Source organism: Elaeis guineensis, chromosome 16 (genome assembly GCF_000442705.2).
Source record: "Elaeis guineensis isolate ETL-2024a chromosome 16, EG11, whole genome shotgun sequence".
Classification (NCBI taxonomy): Eukaryota; Viridiplantae; Streptophyta; class Magnoliopsida; order Arecales; family Arecaceae; genus Elaeis; species Elaeis guineensis.
This window is the reverse complement of record NC_026008.2, coordinates 43,999,825-44,008,432: the sequence shown is the minus strand read 5'-3', so window position 1 is coordinate 44,008,432 and position 8,608 is coordinate 43,999,825.

Here is an 8,608-nt window from a genome sequence, read left to right as displayed (position 1 = left end):
GATGAGCTCCTCGATCTCGTCCTGGAGCTGGATGCACTCTTCGGTGTCGTGGCCGTGGTCGCGGTGGTAGAGGCAGAACTTGTTGGGGTTGCGCTTCCTGGGGTGCGTGCGCATCCTCTCCGGCCTGGGGATCAGCTCCCTGACCTCCATCAGTACCTGGGCCTTCGAGGCGTTGAGGGGGGCGTAGCTGTGGAACTTCCCCGGCGGGGAACCCCGCCGAAACCTGTTGTCCGGACTTCTCTGCCTGTGTGCCCGGGTGGAGTATGGGCGCGCTTGTGCCCAGGAGGGGATCGGGAGCGAGGCCGGGCTTCCCTTGGCCTCTTCTCAACTGCGGGTTTGCCAGAATCTCCCGCCTGGCGCTCCCTCGCAGTCTCTTCATCCTTCATTTTGAAGGCCTCTTCCGCTCGGGCGTATCCTTCAGCCCGAGCCAGCAGATCAGCAAAATCCCTGGGGTACTTCTTCTCCAGGAAGTACAAGAGATCATTCTTCTGAAGGCCACCTTTCAGGGCGGCCATGGCAACCGACTGGTCCAAGTTCCGGACCTCCAACGCCGCGATGTTGAAGCGGTTGATGTAGGCCCGTATGGACTCCCCTTCCCTCTGCTTGATGTTGATGAGGGACTCCGAACCTTTCCGGGGACGTCGGCTGCTGACAAAATGGGCCACGAATTGGTGGCTCATTTGGTCGAAGGAGAAGATGGTACCCGGCTTCAGTGCCGAGTACCAGTTTCTTGCTGCTCCCTTCAAAGTAGACGGGAAAGCTCGGCACAAGATGGCGTCGGGGGCACCATGAAGCAACATCATCGTTTGGAAGGCCTCCAGGTGGTCCACCGGGTCCGACGTCCCGTCGTAGCTTTCAAACTGGGGGAGCTTGAAATTCGGCGGGATTGGTTCCTGCATAATCATTTGGGAGAAGGGAGGGTCAGTGCAGATATCCTCACCGTAAGCGGGAGGTGCATGGCGGAGTTCTTCGATCCGCCGGTTCATCTCCTGGAGCCTCCGGTCCAGGAAATCCTCTCGACTTCGAGTCTCGAGGGTCCTTTGGCAGAACGGAGGCAGGGATCTCCCAGGGGTGGAGTCGTGGTCCGACTGAGGGCTCTCCACCCTTGGATTCGCCTTCTCGGGAAGGACGGGGCGGCTAGCCCAGGTGGCCCGCCCCACCACCGGGTTCTGGCATTCCGGACATGCCCCTTCCGGATGCGCTGATGCCTGCCGCGGCTGCTGCTGCATCGCCTGTACGGCCTCGACGAGGCCCTTGACCTGCTGCGCCAGCAAGTCAAACTGCTCCGCGCCGACCGCCGTCGCCGGAGGGGAGGAGGAGCTGGCTGAGAAACGGGAGGGGAGGCCGAAGCCTGAGATCTGGCCGCGGAGGCCGTGGACCGCCGGGTGGACGCCCTGCGCGGAGGCATCGGGTGTCGATCTCGCGGGGGAGGATTAGGAGTAGATGACGGAGAGATGGCCGGAGGTGGCTCCGTTGAGCGCTCCTTCAAGAACAAGGGTGCTACGGAGGTTCAGCCCCTTCCTCTAGCGCCAATCCTGTTGGTGCAAAATTCACCTGCGCCAGAGAAGCTGGAGTTGAGGAAGCCGCGGTCGCCGTCGGGACCTGCAAGGGAAGTCTAAACCGGAGGTGGGGTTGCTCCGGCAAGACCCTCCGACGCTCAAGTCAGTTCTCTGCCTCAACAAGAATGGAGTGCTCGAACGGAGAATTTAGCAGAGTTTTGAGATAAGGCAAAAGAGCTTAAAAATAACGTATCTGAGTCCCCCTTTTATAGGCGGGGGAGGCAACGGACTGATGGCGACGTGTGTAACTGCCTGGTAGTGGGCCGCCCATGGTCAGGGGAATTGATTGTGAAAGATAATGGAGCAGACACGTGGGTATCACCTCGACTTGCCATGTGGAATCCGTTATGAGGGGTGGAGCAGTGTCCGTCGTCAGGAGAATCGCAGGGTATCCGTCGCAGGAGGTGGAGCAGGTTCGTGGCCGTTACTGTGGCCTGCCAGGGGGATAATGGAGCTGTGCGGAGTCCGTCACAGGAGTGGAGCAGGGCGGCTATGGCTGCTGCGGCTTGTCAGGGAATGATGATACTGCGTGGAGTCCGCCACAGGAGGTGGAGCAGGGTCGCGGCCGTTTTGAGGGCCTGTCAGGGGGCGTGGATCTGTCGATTGAAGCTCGACAATGGTCGGAGCCGTCGTGAGCGGAGCCCGGCTCCCGTAGGAGTCCGGGCGGAGCTGTTCTGATGTCGGCGGCAGAGTCCGGCTCCCGTAGGAGTCCGGGCGGAGCTGTGCTGATGGCGGCAGAGCCCGGCTCCCGTAGGAGTCCGGGCGGAGCTGTGCTGATGTCGTCGGTGGAGCCCGGCTCCCGTAGGAGTCCAGGCGGAGCTGCGCTGCAAACAAAGTCAAGGGTGAAGTCCGGCTCTCGTAGGAGTCCGGACTGAGCTTACCAGCAATTGATATTGAGGGCGGAGCCCGGCTCCCGTAGGAGTCCGGGCGGAGCTGTTTTGATGTTGGCGGCGGAGCCCGGCTCCCGTAGGAGTCCGGGCGGAGCAGCGCTTGCTGATGGCGGTGGAGCCCGGCTCCCGTAGGAGTCGGGCGGAGCTGCACTTGCTGATGGCGGTGGAGCCCGGCTCCAGTAGGAGTCCGGGCGGAGCTGCGCTGCAAACAAAGTCAAGGTGAAGTCCGCTCTCGTATGAGTCCGGACTGAGCTTACCAGCAATTGATATTGAGGCGGAGCCCGGCTCCCATAGGAGTCCGGGAGGAGCTGTTTTGATGTTGGCGGCGGAGCCCGGCTCCCGTAGGAGTCCGGGCGGAGCAGCGCTTGCTGATGGCGGTGGAGCCCTGCTCCCGTAGGAGTCGGGCGGAGCTGCACTTGCTGATGGCGGTGGAGCCCGGCTCCCGTAGGAGTCCGGACGGAGCTGCGCTGCAAACAAAGTCAAGGGTGAAGTCCGGCTCTCGTATGAGTCCGGACTGAGCTTACCAGCAATTGATATTGAGGCGGAGCCCGGCTCCCGTAGGAGTCCGGGAGGAGCTGTTTTGATGTTGGCGGCGGAGCCCGGCTCCCGTAGGAGTCCGGACGGAGCAGCGCTTGCTGATGGCGGTGGAGCCCGGCTCCCGTAGGAGTCGGGCGGAGCTGCACTTGCTGATGGCGGTGGAGCCCGGCTCCCGTAGGAGTCCGGGCGGAGCTGCGCTGCAAACAAAGTCAAGGGTGAAGTCCGGCTCTCGTATGAGTCCGGACTGAGCTTACCAGCAATTGATATTGAGGGCGGAGCCCGGCTCCCGTAGGAGTCCGGGAGGAGCTGTGCTGATGTCGTCGGTGGAGCCTGGCTCCCGTAGGAGTCCGGGCGGAGCTGCGCTGCAAACAAAGTCAAGGGTGAAGTCCGGCTCTCGTAGGAGTCCGGACTGAGCTTACCAGCAATTGATGTTGAGAGCGGAGCCTGGCTCCCGTAGGAGTCCGGGCGGAGCTGTTTTGATGTTGGCGGCGGAGCCCGGCTCCCGTAGGAGTCCGGGCGGAGCAGCGCTTGCTGATGGCGGTGGAGCCCGGCTCCCGTAGGAGTCGGGCAGAGCTGCACTTGCTGATGGCGGTGGAGCCCGGCTCCCGTAGGAGTCCGGGCGGAGCTGCACTGCAAACAAAGTCAAGGGTGAAGTTCGGCTCTCGTATGAGTCCGGACTGAGCTTACCAGCAATTGATATTGAGGGCGGAGCCCGGCTCCCGTAGGAGTCCGGGAGGAGCTGTTTTGATGTTGACGGCGGAGCCCGGCTCCCGTAGGAGTCCGGGCGGAGCAGCGCTTGCTGATGGCGGTGGAGCCCGACTCCCGTAGGAGTCGGGCGGAGCTGCACTTGCTGATGGCGGTGGAGCCCGGCTCCCGTAGGAGTCCGGGCGGAGCTGCGCTGCAAACAAAGTCAAGGGTGAAGTCCGGCTCTCGTATGAGTCCGGACTGAGCTTACCAGCAATTGATATTGAGGGCGGAGCCCGGCTCCCGTAGGAGTCCGGGAGGAGCTGTTTTGATGTTGGCGGCGGAGCCCGGCTCCCGTAGGAGTCCGGGCGGAGCAGCGCTTGCTGATGGCGGTAGAGCCCGGCTCCCGTAGGAGTCGGACGGAGCTGCACTTGCTGATGGCGGTGGAGCCCGGCTCCCGTAGGAGTCCGGGCGGAGCTGCGCTGCAAACAAAGTCAAGGGTGAAGTCCGGCTCTCGTATGAGTCCGGACTGAGCTTACCAGTAATTGATATTGAGGGCGGAGCCCGGCTCCCGTAGGAGTCCGGGAGGAGCTGTGCTGATGTCGTCGGTGGAGCCTGGCTCCCGTAGGAGTCCGGGCGGAGCTGCGCTGCAAACAAAGTCAAGGGTGAAGTCCGGCTCTCGTAGGAGTCCGGACTGAGCTTACCAGCAATTGATATTGAGAGCGGAGCCCGGCTCCCGTAGGAGTCCGAGCGGAGCTGTTTTGATGTTGGCGGCGGAGCCCGGCTCCCGTAGGAGTCCGGGCGGAGCAGTGCTTGCTGATGGCGGTGGAGCCCGGCTCCCGTAGGAGTCCGGGCGGAGCTGTGCTGATGTCGTCGGTGGAGCCTGGCTCCCGTAGGAGTCCGGGCGGAGCTGTGCTGATGTCGTCGGTGGAGCCCGGCTCCCGTAGGAGTCCGGGCGGAGCTGCGCTGCAAACAAAGTCAAGGGTGAAGTCCGGCTCTCGTAGGAGTCCGGACTGAGCTTACCAGCAATTGATATTGAGAGCGGAGCTCGGCTCCCGTAGGAGTCCGGGCGGAGCTGTTTTGATGTTGGCGGCGGAGCCCGGCTCCCGTAGGAGTCCGGGCGGAGCAGTGCTTGCTGATGGCGGTGGAGCCCGGCTCCCGTAGGAGTTCGGGCGGAGCTGTGCCGATGGCGGTTCCGCCGTGGGTTCCGACTGTGGGTATTTTATACCCAACATATACCATCTGGCCATCATCTATTGTTGTCCGACCATCCACACTCTGACGGATCAAATTCAAAAAAGAAGTCAACCAAGGGTCAATACTCACCTCCCATTGAAAATTATCTGCCTGTCTCCAAATGATCCACGCCTTAGGGCATCGCAGGATAGCATGTGCCGCCAACTCATCCTCCATGCCACAGATCAGAATCTCGATGCCTCTCCCTTTGAAAAGTGTCCAAGTAGGAAGGTGGTCCAAAATAAATTTTCAAAGAAAAATCTAAACCTTCGAATGAGCGGCAACTCTTCAAATCCAAGTAGCCTCCATCCATTTAGAAGGCATCGGTCTGTATAAATGGAAGAGATTTCTCAAGAGAATTTTCAAGCAGCAGGAATGTTCCCAAACCCTGGAATATTTTTAGAGAATTTATGAAAAAAATTAAAATATAAAGTTAAAGTGGAAAGAAAAAAAGAGACTGTGCCAAAAGATGACCAAGGTCGAGAAGGTTATGAATAAACTTCTATGGAGGAGAACAATTTGGAGAATAGAGAAGAAAGTAGAACAGGCTACTATTGGGTCAAGGACGGCAATCAAATGCGAGATTGGAAATATCTTGAGTTGTTTTATGATATTCTTCCAAAATTTGACTTTTTTTTTTTGGATGGCATCATGTTTTCGAAAGTTAAAGGTTGGACATGATGCAGTGACCGGTGGAAGAAGATATCTTCAAGCAGCACCAAGAATTATCGACCATGCCCTTGCAAGGCAACTCACATCCAACATATCTCCACGTACATACAAGTGTGACTTTTTTTTTTTTTTTTGGTAAGAGTAGTACATACAAGTGTGATTGATGTACAGACTCCTCGAGGCAAATTTTTAATAGACAGTCCGAAATCTCTGCAGTAAAATGAATGCACGTCAGGTTTGGCCAGCTTGTCTTGCAAGTGAACCTAGTTCTTTCTGAGTATGTTTATATGTATTACAGCATCTTGGATCAGCTTTGGGATGGATGTCTTTTATCACAGTTTCGGTACCAGCTCTTTCTCATTATCTACAGATGATGAAACGATGCGAGCAACACCTGAACTTCTGGTGTTAATACTGTCAAATTATTTTAAACAGTGTGTTGGGGGATACCGACCGATCGACCGACCAACGTTTTGATCGACCGTCCGACTGACCGACGGGCATACCGATCGATTGACGGTCGGACCGACCGACTGACGGAGGGACCGACCGACCGACGGCCGAGGGCGCCCGACTGACGGACGCCACTACCGGCCATTCAATGGTCCATCGCCGGCTAGGGATGTGTCGGGCGTATCTTTACCGACCGACTGAACCCAGAGGCCTGATGGCCGACTCACGGAAAGCTCGCCGACCAATGGAGGCGCCCGACACCACTCAGCTGGCTACCGACTTTGGGTCGGTCGGCTCCTCCAACCACCGTACAGCCGCCAGACCTTGTCAGCTCTGACAGCAACATGCGGCACGACCATTTTGGGGCATTGTCCTGCCAGGGACATTGTCAACCCTGATGATTTGACAGCCCCCATGGCGATGTGACATCTTCACGGCGACCCTGACAGTCTACAGTGAGTTGACAGTTCCTCACTTGTCCGCGCCATTAATAACGGCGCCATACCGTGCTCCACTATATATACCGGGGAAGGCAACAGTGCAAGGGATCGATCCGCTCCGTCTCTCCCAAAAACTCAGGCTCGCTCCTCTCTCTCTCCCCTCTCTCTCTCGATCGAGCTCTCCGTCTACATTTCACTGTTGCCCGGTCACCTCTCTGACTTGACCGTCGGAGGGTCCCCGCCGGAGCCGCCTCCGGTCAGAGTGGACTTCTCGTTTTTGCAGGTGCACGCTTCCCGACGATCAGACGACGAGGCGATTGGCCGTAACAGATTGGCGCGCCAGGAAGGGGGACAGCATGATAAAGACAAGAGCTCAACGATCGAGAATCACTGGGTCGGCGAGGCGCTCTTCCCGTCGGGAAGAGGCCTCCCCGCCCCCACCGACGGCGGAGCCTAGCTCTCCGCGCCCTGCAGTGACCGCGGAGGCTCAGATTGCGGCCATCGTGCGGCAAATGACCGTACTGACCGACGCAGTCAAGAGCCTCCAGCAGCAACCGACGGCCCGACCCATGCCCTCCAGGAGCAGCCGCCGACGACCACGCCGATCCCTGTCGCCTCCATGCGAGCGCCCCCAACAGCGCTCCCACGGAGAAGAGGAGGGATGACCATGGCGCGACGACCGACGGTCCCAGCGGCCCTCTCCTTCTCCGTTGGAACGGGCAAGGAAGGAGAAACGGCCGCGCACACCGTCGGCCTCCCTTTCAGAATCTTCCGGAGACTCCACTCCTGGGGTCTCCCAGCATCGACGAGCGGACGACTACGAGCGACGGTTCGAGGAAATCGACCGCCGACTCGCTCAACTGCAGTTGGACGGCCAGAAGTCTTCCAACGACGTCGACTTCCAGACCGCCCAACCTCTCTCCCGACTGGTCCTCGACGAGCCGATTCCCAGTCGGTTCAAGATGCCGCATGTGGAGCCATACGACGGCTCCACCGACCCAGTCGACCACCTCGAGAGCTATAAAGCTCTCATGACGATTCAAGGGGCAACCGACACTCTTTTTTGCATCGGCTTCCCCGCCACACTCCGCAAGGCTGCCAGGGCTTGGTACTCCGGTCTTCGATCGGGGAGTATCCACTCTTTCGGGCAGCTCGAGCACTCGTTCGTGGTCCATTTCAGCACCAGCCGAAAGCCGCCGCGAACGTCGGACAGCCTTTTCTCCCTCAAGCAGGGGGAAAACGAGACGCTCCGACACTTCGTGGCGCGATTCAACGCGGCCACGCTCGAGGTCCGGGACCTCAACGAAGACATGGCTGTCTCGGCCATGAAGCGGGGCCTGAGGGCGTCCCGATTCACCTATTCTCTGGACAAGACCCTCCCCCGAACTTATGCCGAGCTACTGGAGCGCGCATACAAGTATATGCGCGCGGACGAAGGAGCGTCCGACCGACGCTTGGCCGAGCCCAGAGGCCCGAAAGAGAAGCGGAGGAAAGGTCGGGATCCTGCCGAACCCAGCAGGCCCCCGACCGATAGTCGGGTCTCACCACCCCGACGAATCCAAAAGCCACCCCTCTCTCCGCTCCCCGTGCGCAGATCTTGATGGAGATCGAGGGAGAGGAATACCTGCGACGGCCTCCGCCTTTGAAGGCAAAAGGCCTCGACCATCGGAAGTACTGTCGGTTCCACCGAAGCCACGGCCACAACACCGAGCGGTGCATCCAGTTGAAGGATGAGATTGAAAATCTCATCCGCCGGGGGTACCTCGGCAAATTTTGGAAGGGTCCGCCGACCCAACCAGCTGCCGATCGACGCCCCCAGCCGACTGAAAGGGCGGCGACCAACCAGCCGACGGCCGGAGTCATCAACATGATCTCCAAGCGGCTGGGCCCGGGGATGTCTGCAGGAGGGGAGCCGACGAAAAGGCCACGCCCGGATGACGTAATCACCTTCACAGAAGACGACGTTCGGGACATCCAAACTCCCCACGACGACGCTGTTGTTATGTCGGCGACAATAGTCAATTATGATGTAAAACGAATTTTTGTTGATAATGGAAGTTCGACAAATATTTTGTTTTACTCGACCTTCTCCCGAATGCGACTGTCAACTGACCGACTCAAGAGGGTCCCTGTGCCC